This window comes from Megascapheus bottae, chromosome 13 (genome assembly GCF_031878675.1).
Source record: "Megascapheus bottae isolate mThoBot1 chromosome 13, mThoBot2.hap1, whole genome shotgun sequence".
NCBI lineage: Eukaryota > Metazoa > Chordata > Mammalia > Rodentia > Geomyidae > Megascapheus > Megascapheus bottae.
The window spans coordinates 16125657-16136238 of record NC_143521.1 but is presented as its reverse complement, the minus strand read 5'-3'; the positions used below and the strand labels follow the sequence as shown (position 1 = coordinate 16136238).

Below are 10582 nucleotides of genomic sequence, written 5' to 3'. Positions count from 1 at the left end.
TGTTCTTGGTAAGAATGCGAGGTCTGGGTTTTTGCTATGAACTGGGGTCATTGGATGATAGTCATGGAAGGAGTTTGACCTTGATCTCTTTAGCTATGGCAGCTAAAGCTCTATCTGCTTAGAGTATTGCCTGTACCTGGGAGAAAGACATACAATGCTAAAAAGTAAAGTGGGTACTGATTCTACTATGTTAAAATAGTGGTCCAAAAACAATCCCCTTCAAACAAAGCTGCATCTAACCTCTTTCTTGAGTATTAGCCTGAGAAGCAGTTACTAGCAGGCTTTTGTTCCTACAAATATCAGTGGGATGTTTGCGCATTCCGGTAAATTCAGATTAGCTTGTTATTATGAACTTGAAGTACAATGAGCCCTACATCCAAGATTCCTGTACTTTCTGCTCAAAGAGCTTTAAGCATTTTGCCAGGTAACAGGATGAAAATAGTCTGGTGAGGTGAGTGCCTTTAATCCTAGCTACTCAGGAGGCTGAGTCCTGAGGACTAGGGTTCCAAGCCAGCTTGGGCCAAAAAGTACCTGTAAAAAAACGTATCTCCAGTAAACTGCTCAAGCCTGAAGTGTTGCTGTAACTTAATCGGTAGTGCACTAGCCTTGAGCACAAAGAGGCTCAGGGACAGCATCCTAGTTCAGTCCTGGTCCTGAGTTGAAGACCCAGGACAAGGAGGAGGAGGAGGAGAAGGAGAAGAGAAAGTCTAGTAAAGCCCTGTACTCTGCCATGGTACACATGGACGTCATGACGAGAAACCCATCCCCATGACCTCAATGCTTGAGGTGTTGTGTATAGATGATTGAGATGAAGGACAAATGAATCAAATCCTCCAGGCATATCTGTGGGATATCTTAAGGCTGCAGATCCTGCAACAAATTGAACCGTTCCAGGTTCCTTGATGACAGAAGGTTGCTAAGTTTAGGCTAACTGAACTTCTACAGTACAGGGAGCCAGGATGTGAAGGAGCACGTGATCTCCTGCACTGTAATGGTCTGGTGGCTGCTCTTGGTAATGAATGGATTAAGTACATTACAGTGACTCTTGCTTCCATTGCACTTGATTATTCATTGACAAGTCTATGTATAGGAGGGTTCCCTGTAGCCAATTCTGTATTGGAGTCCTATTTGAGCACATAATGAGGACATCTCATTACTGTTGCTATGGACTAAAGCTTCCACTACACCAGGTAGGATACTGTGAATCTTTCAAAATCAAAGATCTTAGAAGCTCCAAAGCACACAGCCAATTGAGTATAGCTGAGTTTTCCAGGCCATTGGTATTGAGTCCTCTACTTGTCAAATGCAAGCAGTCTCCAGCATCTCTTATGCTAGGTGACAATGGCAGCTGCATCTGTAGGGAATCTGCTGATTCCCAAAATAAAGTACTGCAGCAGACAGGCTAGGCTTGAGTTGAATATTTTGACCAGTAAAAAGCAAGACTTGATTATAAAACAGAAATCTACATTTTCTCAGAACTTGATTAGATGGAGCCTTGGGGGCCATTTTCAGGGGCCTGTCTGTGGCAGAAAGGCATATAAATGCCAGGGTGATTTTCAGCAGAAGAGAATTAAACTAGAAATGGGAATCTCAATAGATATTGTAAAGTGGAAGTTGCTCAGAAGAGTGAGACACTGATGAGGGACCATCATAAAGGTTTCATACTGTGCCAGAGAAACAAATCGGCCCTTAAATACCATGTAGGTGTGTGGCTTGTTCACGGTGTTGGATGTTCTCCAAAGTCTCTTTCAATTACTACCATGGTTCCCCTCCTAGGCATAAGGAAAAGTGCTTGAGAAGGAGAGAGTGTGAAGGGCCACTGTGATCTATTGCTTTATCCAGCAAACAGTTTCCCCTTGTCAAAGACTGAGGCTTCCTAGAGAAATCTCAATTTTTCCCTAATGTAGGGTCAGATTAGAAAACAAAATGATACTTGAATGAGCAGACACCTAGTGGGAAAACAACAAAGAAAGGCAACTCATATTTCCCATTGCCTTGGAAATGCATGGGTTTTATTTGCTATTTTTTAAATCAGGTACAATACAGTTTGGGAAGGAAAATTAACAGTTGTATCTAAGATGATAACTTAAGATATCAAACTGTGTTCTACATTGTCCTCTCCAGTATCTGACATGTCTTTTAGTGTTCAGCCCAAGTCCTTTTCTTGATCAATTCATTTTTTGTTTTTGTTGGTTTTTTGATGTTCAGAAGAATTTTTTTTAAATTTTTATTGTTGGGGTAATGTAAACTATAACCCCTCTATATATTTGCCAGATAGTAGGTTCATTATTTCTCACACAATAATACCCCTTCTCATGTTTTTGTCCCCATTTCCCTCCCCCCGCCCATACCAATCATCTTGTTTTCCCCCTTCTCTTTCCTATTTCAAATAAACAAACGTATATACAATATACCAGGTAACAAAGTCAGATACTGTAACAATATGACATTGACCAAAGGGCAACAAAAGAGAAAATAATACAGTACATTAAGAACAACAACCATACAAGATAAAGCTCTTGCTTCCATATCCTAGAGATCCTTTCATTTAGTCTCATCCTGTATGACCCTATGTACATAGGTTTTGAACTATTGTAATCCTCTGCTCGGAGAGTCCTAGACGTGTACCAGTTATTACAAATGAAAGAAACCATTGAGCCTATGTTCCTTTGGGTTGGCTTATTTAATATAATTTTTTCCAAGTCTTTCATTACCTTACCAATGGGATAATGTCATTCTTTCTGATGGTAGCATAGAATTCCATTGTGTATAAGTACCACATCTTGATCCAATCATCTACTGAGGGGCACCTGGGTTGTTTCCATATTTTTGCTTTGGTAAATAGTCAAGCCCAAGGGTTAATTTTATACCCTGCTACCTTGCCAAAGTTTCAAATCAGCTCAAGCAACTTGGGAGTGGAATCTATAGGGTTCTTTCAAAACAGAATCATGTCATATGCAAAGAGGGAAAGTTTTACTTCCTCTTTCCCTATTTGGATCCCCTTTCTGTTTGCTTCTTGTCTTATTGCTCTGGCTAGGAATTATAATACTATGTTAAAGAGGAATGGAGAGAGTGGGCATTCTTGTCTTGTTCCTGATTTGAGGAAATGGCTTTAGTTTTTCACCATTAAGTATAATGCTAGCTGTGGGTTTGTGATACACAGCCTTTACTATACTTAGGAATTTTCCATAGATTCCTAGTTTCTCCAGAGCTTTCAGCATAAAGGAGTGTTGGATCTTGTCAACTGCCTTTTCTGCATCTATTGAGACAATTGTGTGATGCTTGTCCTTGCTCCTATTGATGTAATGATTATATTTGTTGACTTGTGTATATTGAGCCAGCTTTGCATCCCTGTGATGAATCCTGTTTGATCATAGTGTATAATTTTTGTTTGAGTTGCTGAAGACAGTTGGCCAGTATTTGTTGAAGTTTTGCCTCAATATTCATCAAAGAAATGGATCTATAGTTCTGAGTCCTGTCTGATTTTGGGATGAGGATTATGGTAGCTTCACAGAATAAGTTTGGCAAAGAGCCTTAGCTTTCAATTTCATTGAAGAGCTTACGGAATATTAGTGTGAGCTCTGCTTTGAAGGCCTTATAGAATTCAGTGGTGAATCCATCAGGTCCTGGGCTTTCCTTGGATGGGAGGTCTCATTGCCATTTCTGTTTCAATACTTGAAATAGGTCTGTTTACTTGGATTAGATCTTCTTGGTTCAGTTTGAGTATGTTAATATTGGCTAGAAATATTGGCTAGAAATTCATCCCTCTCAGAAGAAATTTTTTGAAAGATTTTATTAACAGTAATTTTTACATCATATTTCAAATATATTTAACAAGTATTCAAGAAGGAAATCTCTATCATCACTGGCACATAGATTTTAGAACATAATTAAAATTAAGGTGAGGGTTTGTATGTCATAGATACATATCAATCTATAAAATAAAACATTGTCTATAGAGTATATATCCTATCATAGATTTTTATGCCTATGTAGTTATGAACATGGTCTTGGAGATATAAACATAACTATGGGTACCTGAATGTTGAGTCATCGCTTTTGTACTGTTTGGATCTAATATCCACATATCAAGGAAACCATGTTTCTTTTGTTCCTTTGATCTTGACTTACCTCATTTTTTGATCAATTCTTGACAATTCTTGACAAGTCATTTCTATCTAATGATCTGCTACCTAGAAAACCTCTGAGTTGGCAGGCATGGTGGCTCATGCCTGTAATCTTAGCTACTCAGGAGGCTGAGATCTGAGAATCACAGTTCAAAGCCAGCCCAGGTGCTAAAGACTCTTACAACTGGAGAGGGGAGGGGAAAGTGGAAGAAAAACAAGGGAAGGGGTAACAATATTCAAAAAGTAATGTACTCACTACCTTACCAATGTAACTGTAACCCCTCTTCTGATGAGATAAATATCAGATCCTGCAGAAAGTCTTTTTAATTAAGCATGGTTATTAAAAAAAAAAGTTGTAGTTGTATGATAATGGGGGCCCATGATCCTGTCTCCTGCTTTGGGAGAGGTCTTGATGGAGAAACTCATCCCAGTACTGGCTGAGCTGCAGGAATGTAAGTCTCACAAGCAGACACATCTTCCCTTACAAACTTCAGTGTCATGCCATGGTAAGTGCCCATCAAGTCAATTTTAAAGCCATCATTTCTTCTTTTCCTTTGAATATTTCCTGGTCTTTTGTTGTAGGCAGTGGGGAGAGGCTGCTAAGAGTGCCATGTGGGATTGCCAAGTATAGCACGTGCAGCTGGTCACTGTTCAGCTTCCTGATCTTCTCTTCACAGTTTGACGAATGGCCAAAATCCTATTGGAAAAATTCCCTGCTGTGCTCTGCAGGATAGTTGTTCCTGTTTTCCACACCCTCTCCCTGCTGATAATATCTTGAGTCATATCCACCTGGGCATCTCCAGAAAATCTCTGCTTAAGTGGAGTTATATCATTGAGATCAGTCTTGCTAGAAGATATTTTCTTAGCTGCTTTTTTAGGTGCCTGCCCTTGTTCTGTCTTTTACAGATGGAAGAATTATAAACAAAGTTTTCTATCAGAAAACTCTTTCTGACTGAGAAAAAATCATATTAAGTGATGTAAGCCAGACTCAAAGGAACATAGGTTCAATGGTTTCCCTCATTTGTCATCATCAGTGGAAACCTTGGGCTCTCCTAGCAGAGATTTACAATAGAGCAAAACCCAGATACATAAGGCCATATAGTATGACGCTAAATGAAAGGACCTCTACGATATAGAAACAAAAGCCATATAATGAATGATTGTTGTCCTTAATGTACCATGTTATCTCTCATCTCTTTTGCTGTCCCTTGGTTATCTTATATTGTTACAGTATTTACTTCTATCATATATTGGATATATGTATATTTGGTTATTTGAAATTGGATAGGGAAGGGGGAAAAACAAGATGAGGGGTAGGGGTAGGGGAGAGGGAAATGGGGACCAAGACATGTGAAAGGGTGTCAATGTATGTGAAGTAATGCACCTTCTATCTGGCAAATATAACCCTTCTATTACAATAAAAATATATTTAAAAAAACTTCTTTCCTGTGCTCTGCAAGATGGTTGTTTGGGTCTTCCACACCCTCTGTTTGCTGACAACCTCTCGGGTCACATCCACTTCAGTATCCACAAAGCTTCTCTGGTCAAGGGGAATGACGTCATCCAGATCAGTCCTGGTAGTCATTCTCAGCCATAATTTTGGCTCTAATTGAAGCAATTTTTTTTCCACTGACAGCTTCAGGTAAAGGCCTGATCTATTCGGTCTGGACGGTCCTTTCTTTTTGGCCCCACAGCAGACCATCCAATCTCTTTATCAAGGCACATACCCTCTTCCTCCTGAATTTGTGCTTTCTTTGCTTCTGGTAAAACTTGCTGTGAAGCTCGTTTGACTTGGGTGGATCTCCAAAGGCCTATTTCTAGGGGGCCCCTTCTGTCTACACTTGCCGATGTTGATGCTTCCCCTTTGAGATATCCAAGGAGGCCTTTTTGGTCAGGTCTTTTGACTACAGGGATCTTTTCCGAGACTGCCCAGTAAACATAAATTGAATGAGGAAGATGCACGTTGTCAAGCAGAAATAAGATGTTCTCCAATGTGTAGTATTATCTGGGCTGGTTTTCCTTCTCGAGCGTCCACATCACATATTTGGTCTTCACATTCTTGGGGCAGGAGAAGTTCCCAAAGATGACTTCATCTCCCTTCACTACAGTCTCCTTCTGCATGTTGTTTTCTCACAGGATGTTGAGTACAGTCAGCCATGTTCCTACAGTAGTCACTAGCAGGCCCTGGCCCTTGCTCTGAAGTGTCACTTGACTTGCTTCTCTAGGCCAACCTTGCCAACCACCTGGACCACACTGATCCTTGCTGGTACTTCCATCTCCAGTCTCCCACCTGGAAGCTTCTTCCAAAAACAGCACAACCTCCCTCTCACTCCGGCTTTAAATCAGATGGAAGAGCTTGGGGGTAGGTTGGGTTCTGAGTTGAGGTGCTGCAATGTAGGATTAAGATCTATGCAAATGGGGATGATTTCCTTTACCCTGACCCTCCCTATTGGCTTCTCTTTTGTGGCTTATCTTAATGCTCTTGGAATAAGGAATCTCATTAGTATATTAAAAGAGGATTAGAAAAAGTGGACACTTGTCTTGTTGCTACTTTCTGGTATTTTATTTTGAGGGGGGGGGTCATAGGGCTTGAACTCTGGGCCTGGGTGCTGTCCCTGAGCAATTCAACTCAAGGTTACCACCTTACTCCTGGGCCTGGGGACTGTCCCTGAGCTCTTCAGCTCAAGGCTCCTGCACTACCCCTCAGCCGCAGCCCAACTCCCAGTTTTCTAATGATTAATTAGAGCTAAGAGTCCCATGTTCTTTAGTGCCCAGGCTGACTTAGGAGGCTGAGATCTGAGGATCAAAGTTCAGAGTAGCTAGGATTACAGGTGTGAGCCACCTCATCCAGCTTTTGTTACTGCTTTCTGAAGAAGTGGTTTTAGCGTTTTACTTTTGAGTATGTGCATTGGAAGTTTGTCATAAACAACTACTATTATGTGGATGAAGTTTCCAAGTATTCCTGGATTCTCCAGAACTTTTAACCTGACAGGTTATTGTATCTTGGTCAAAGGCTTTTTTTCTGCACCTACCCCTAGTGTGGAAATTGATTTAAATATATTGAACTGGATTTGAATTCTTGGGATGAATCCTGCTTAATCGTAGTGTAAATTTTTTTTATTTATGGATTGAATTTGGTTGCAAAGCATTTCACTGAGAAGCTGTGTTTTGATGTTGATTTATGGGATAGGTCTGCAGTTCTCTGAGTTGGGTCTCTGAATGTGAGTACTTAAGGTAAAACTACCATGGACCAAGATGTGGAGAATGGGAAGGGAAAACAGAGCTTGGGAGTTAAGAATTATTGATCTCAAATGACAAACTGTGTTTAGTAGGCTTCTTGGATACACACAGGACTAAATTTATGGTCTGTCACATGAGTTTGCATGGGTATTAGTGAATGCCTATCTTGATTTAAGTAGATGATGACTTGGAAATTTAGACAATTATGGCTATTCATGGGACCCTGCCCCCCATAGGTATAGGGATGGAAGTAGCTTTACCCCTCCAGGTGAAGGCACTTTTCAGTGCCTAGCTGCCAGAGTGTGGCTCCAATCCAGTTACTAGATGGGTGGGGCTCTTCCTAGAAGGTGAGTTGGGCAAACTAGGTGGAGCCATCTGAACTGATAGTGGGAAGCCCACCAGGCATTCTTTTAAACATTAATATAAAACAGGGTAAACACATGATATCACAGATCTATACAACTAGAAAGGAAATGACCATCTGGTCAGCACCTTGTTAGCACACCTGACAGTTCATACATCTGATTATTGTCAGTTTTGATTATAACCACCTTGTATCAAATCCAAAACTTCTGCTCCCTCAAGAACTGATCTTCTTTCTGGAACAATCCTAGTTTGGGTTGCCAGTCCTGGCACTTGAACTCAGGGCCTGGGCACTGTCCTTGAACACTTTTTGTTCAAAACGAATGCTCTGCCACTTGAGCCACAGCACCACTTCTGGCTTTTTCTGTGTCTGTGGTACCGAGTAACCAAACCCAAGGCTTTGTGCATGCTAGGTGAGCACTCTACTACTAGACTATGCTCTGGCCCCACCATGCTTTTAATTAGAGCTCTAGCCCAAGCTTTTAATTAGAGCCTGGGGGCAGAGTGGAGTCTGTTTCTTTTCTGTAAAGAGAGGATTGTCATATACAAATGAGCATCAGTTCCTTTCCTTTCCCTATTTGGTACTCCTTTGTCTCTCTCTTGCCTTAAACTGTAGCAATAGGGAAGCCCAGTAGCATAATGAAGAAAGATGGAGAGGACACCACTGTTTTGTTTCTGCTTTTATAAGCAATGGTTTTAAGTTTGCATCCCTGAGTTTATTCACTGGAAGTTAGCCCTAACCAGCCCAGATTATTTACAAGATGTTTCTCCATATTTCTAGCTTCTCCACCTATGTTGGATGCACTGAAAGACTTTGCATCTGCCAAAATTATCGTGTGTGCTTCTTGTCTTTGTTCGTGTTTTTGATTTACATAGATTGAACTAGCCTGGCATCCCTCAGGTAGAACCTACATAATCCTAGTGTGTGATATTTAGAGGTGTTGTATTCCTTTGCCTAGTCTTTCAGTGAGCAGCTTGGTTTGAATTCTCATTAAAGACATAGGTTGGCTGTTTGTTTTCAATGAGGTCTGTGACTGTGAGTCCTGGTGGTATAACTATCCAGGAGAACAGATCGAGGGGTGGGGGTATGGAAATGAAGGATGAGCCTAGGAGGAAGTCTCAGGAACTGAGGATGTGTTGGGAGCCAGAGTGGAATCAAACTGTACCTTGATTTGCATCAGACAATGGCTTTATTGTCCTATTATTTTCTGGCCTTATTCTGTTTAAATGACCTGAGATTTACCATATGAATGTAACAGCTGGAAGTTCCCTCAAGAAGGGATAGAAGCTGGAGTTGAGAATAAACGAGGTGGCAGTTTTTACATGGGCTGCAGACCTCCCGGACCCGATGTGTTTGTCTCTCTTCTATTTTTTCCAGTCCCTGCCCCCTATTTCAGGAACCCCAATTTGCTGCCGGTAGGCCCGGCAAGGATGTAGCCCTAGATCCACTTTCTTAGTCTTCTTGGATCCACCCTGGGCTACGAGTGTCCATCCTAGGCCAGGCTGTGAGGCCACCTCGAGCCTCCCTGGGACGCTGCCCCTGCAGACCCCTGAATCTTGAAGGTAGGCTCTGAGGCAGCTCTCCCAGCTTTGACCACTGTCTCAGCTCCGGGCTGGGCCCTCTGGGCCTGGAGACTGCGCGGCACCGCCCCTTCCCTTGCTGTGGCCACGCCCCGGAAGTGACGCGTCTCCCCAGTCAGTGAAAAGGAGCCAGAGGCTCCATTAGCCTTGGGACCCTCGATGAGTTTGCTTCTCGTGCCGGTTCCCGTGGCTGGCTCTACCCAAGCCTTCCAGGAGTCACGGGGTTTCCACCAAGTGAGCAACCAAGGAGGGCCTTTGCCTGGAAGCCTATCCTCAGGTTTTTTTCAGGAAAAAGTATTTCTTCCCCTTCCCCACGCTTACAGCTACCCTTCCTTTGAAGCAGAAATATTGGAGGTAGGGTTTTCTGGGTGAAAGGGTTTCTGTCTTAAATCTTTTTCTGGAGAAAAGCAAAGGGTATGTAGGTGCTAAAAAAAAACTGGTGGGCTGTGGAGGAGTAGGGTGTGGAAGGGTTCAAGAAAGGCCTCACTCTCAGCTGACCATGGGGAGACGGGGGATGAATTCTCACATGTGAGGCACCTGTGGCATGCTACCTGAAAAGTTACTTGAAAACAAAGCTTGGAAACCTAAAGATGGCTGGGGGAGGGGGTAGGTTTTGAATTTTTTCCTCCATTATCCTGCCCAGAATACTCTGTTGACTACGTTCAAACTATGTCTATGGAGAGTGTCTGAGGTTCCTGACTGGCTCCCCAGCTTGTTAGAAACTCTGCAGGAACAAAACAAAAAACCTTCCCTCTGTCACTTCCGCACCCCGGTTGTTATGATTCCTGTGAGGTACCTAGCCTGTCTTCTATCTTTCTAATTTCCAAGTGGCAGCCCTAGTGGTCTTTGGAGCTTAACTTACACCCTACTTAATGTCTAGGCTTCATACAGTAAAACTAGTACTTAAAATATCCTTAGGCTATGTGGTAGGCTTCAGGTGATAAGTCAGCTTTTCTGCCTTCTCTGAGTAGCCTCTTTCATTATGGCTTACCAACAGGAAAGCCCAACACATGGCTACCTCCAGAGGCTCCTGCTTACCTGGTACATAAAAAAAATCTTCCTCTTCCTCTCAAACTACAAGTTTCCTAGTAATTCCTATTTCTCAATGAGATAGGCCAGTCATCTTTCCTAATCACACTTGAATCTGGAACCTCTTTACTCTCCCATCATTTCTGGTCAGTTCTCCCTCTTTCGAGATACTTTTCTCTTTTTCGGGGCCTTAAATAGATGATACCACAACCCATTCAAGAAATAAGGAAGATCTGTAAACT

At 42.1% G+C, this 10582-nt stretch overlaps 1 pseudogene; it reads right to left on the bottom strand.

Moving 5' to 3' along the window:
• Nucleotides 1-5556: 5556 nt before the first annotated feature.
• LOC150055572 (parafibromin pseudogene) lies at nt 5557-10323 on the bottom strand (annotated as a pseudogene).
• Nucleotides 10324-10582: the final 259 nt, after the last annotated feature.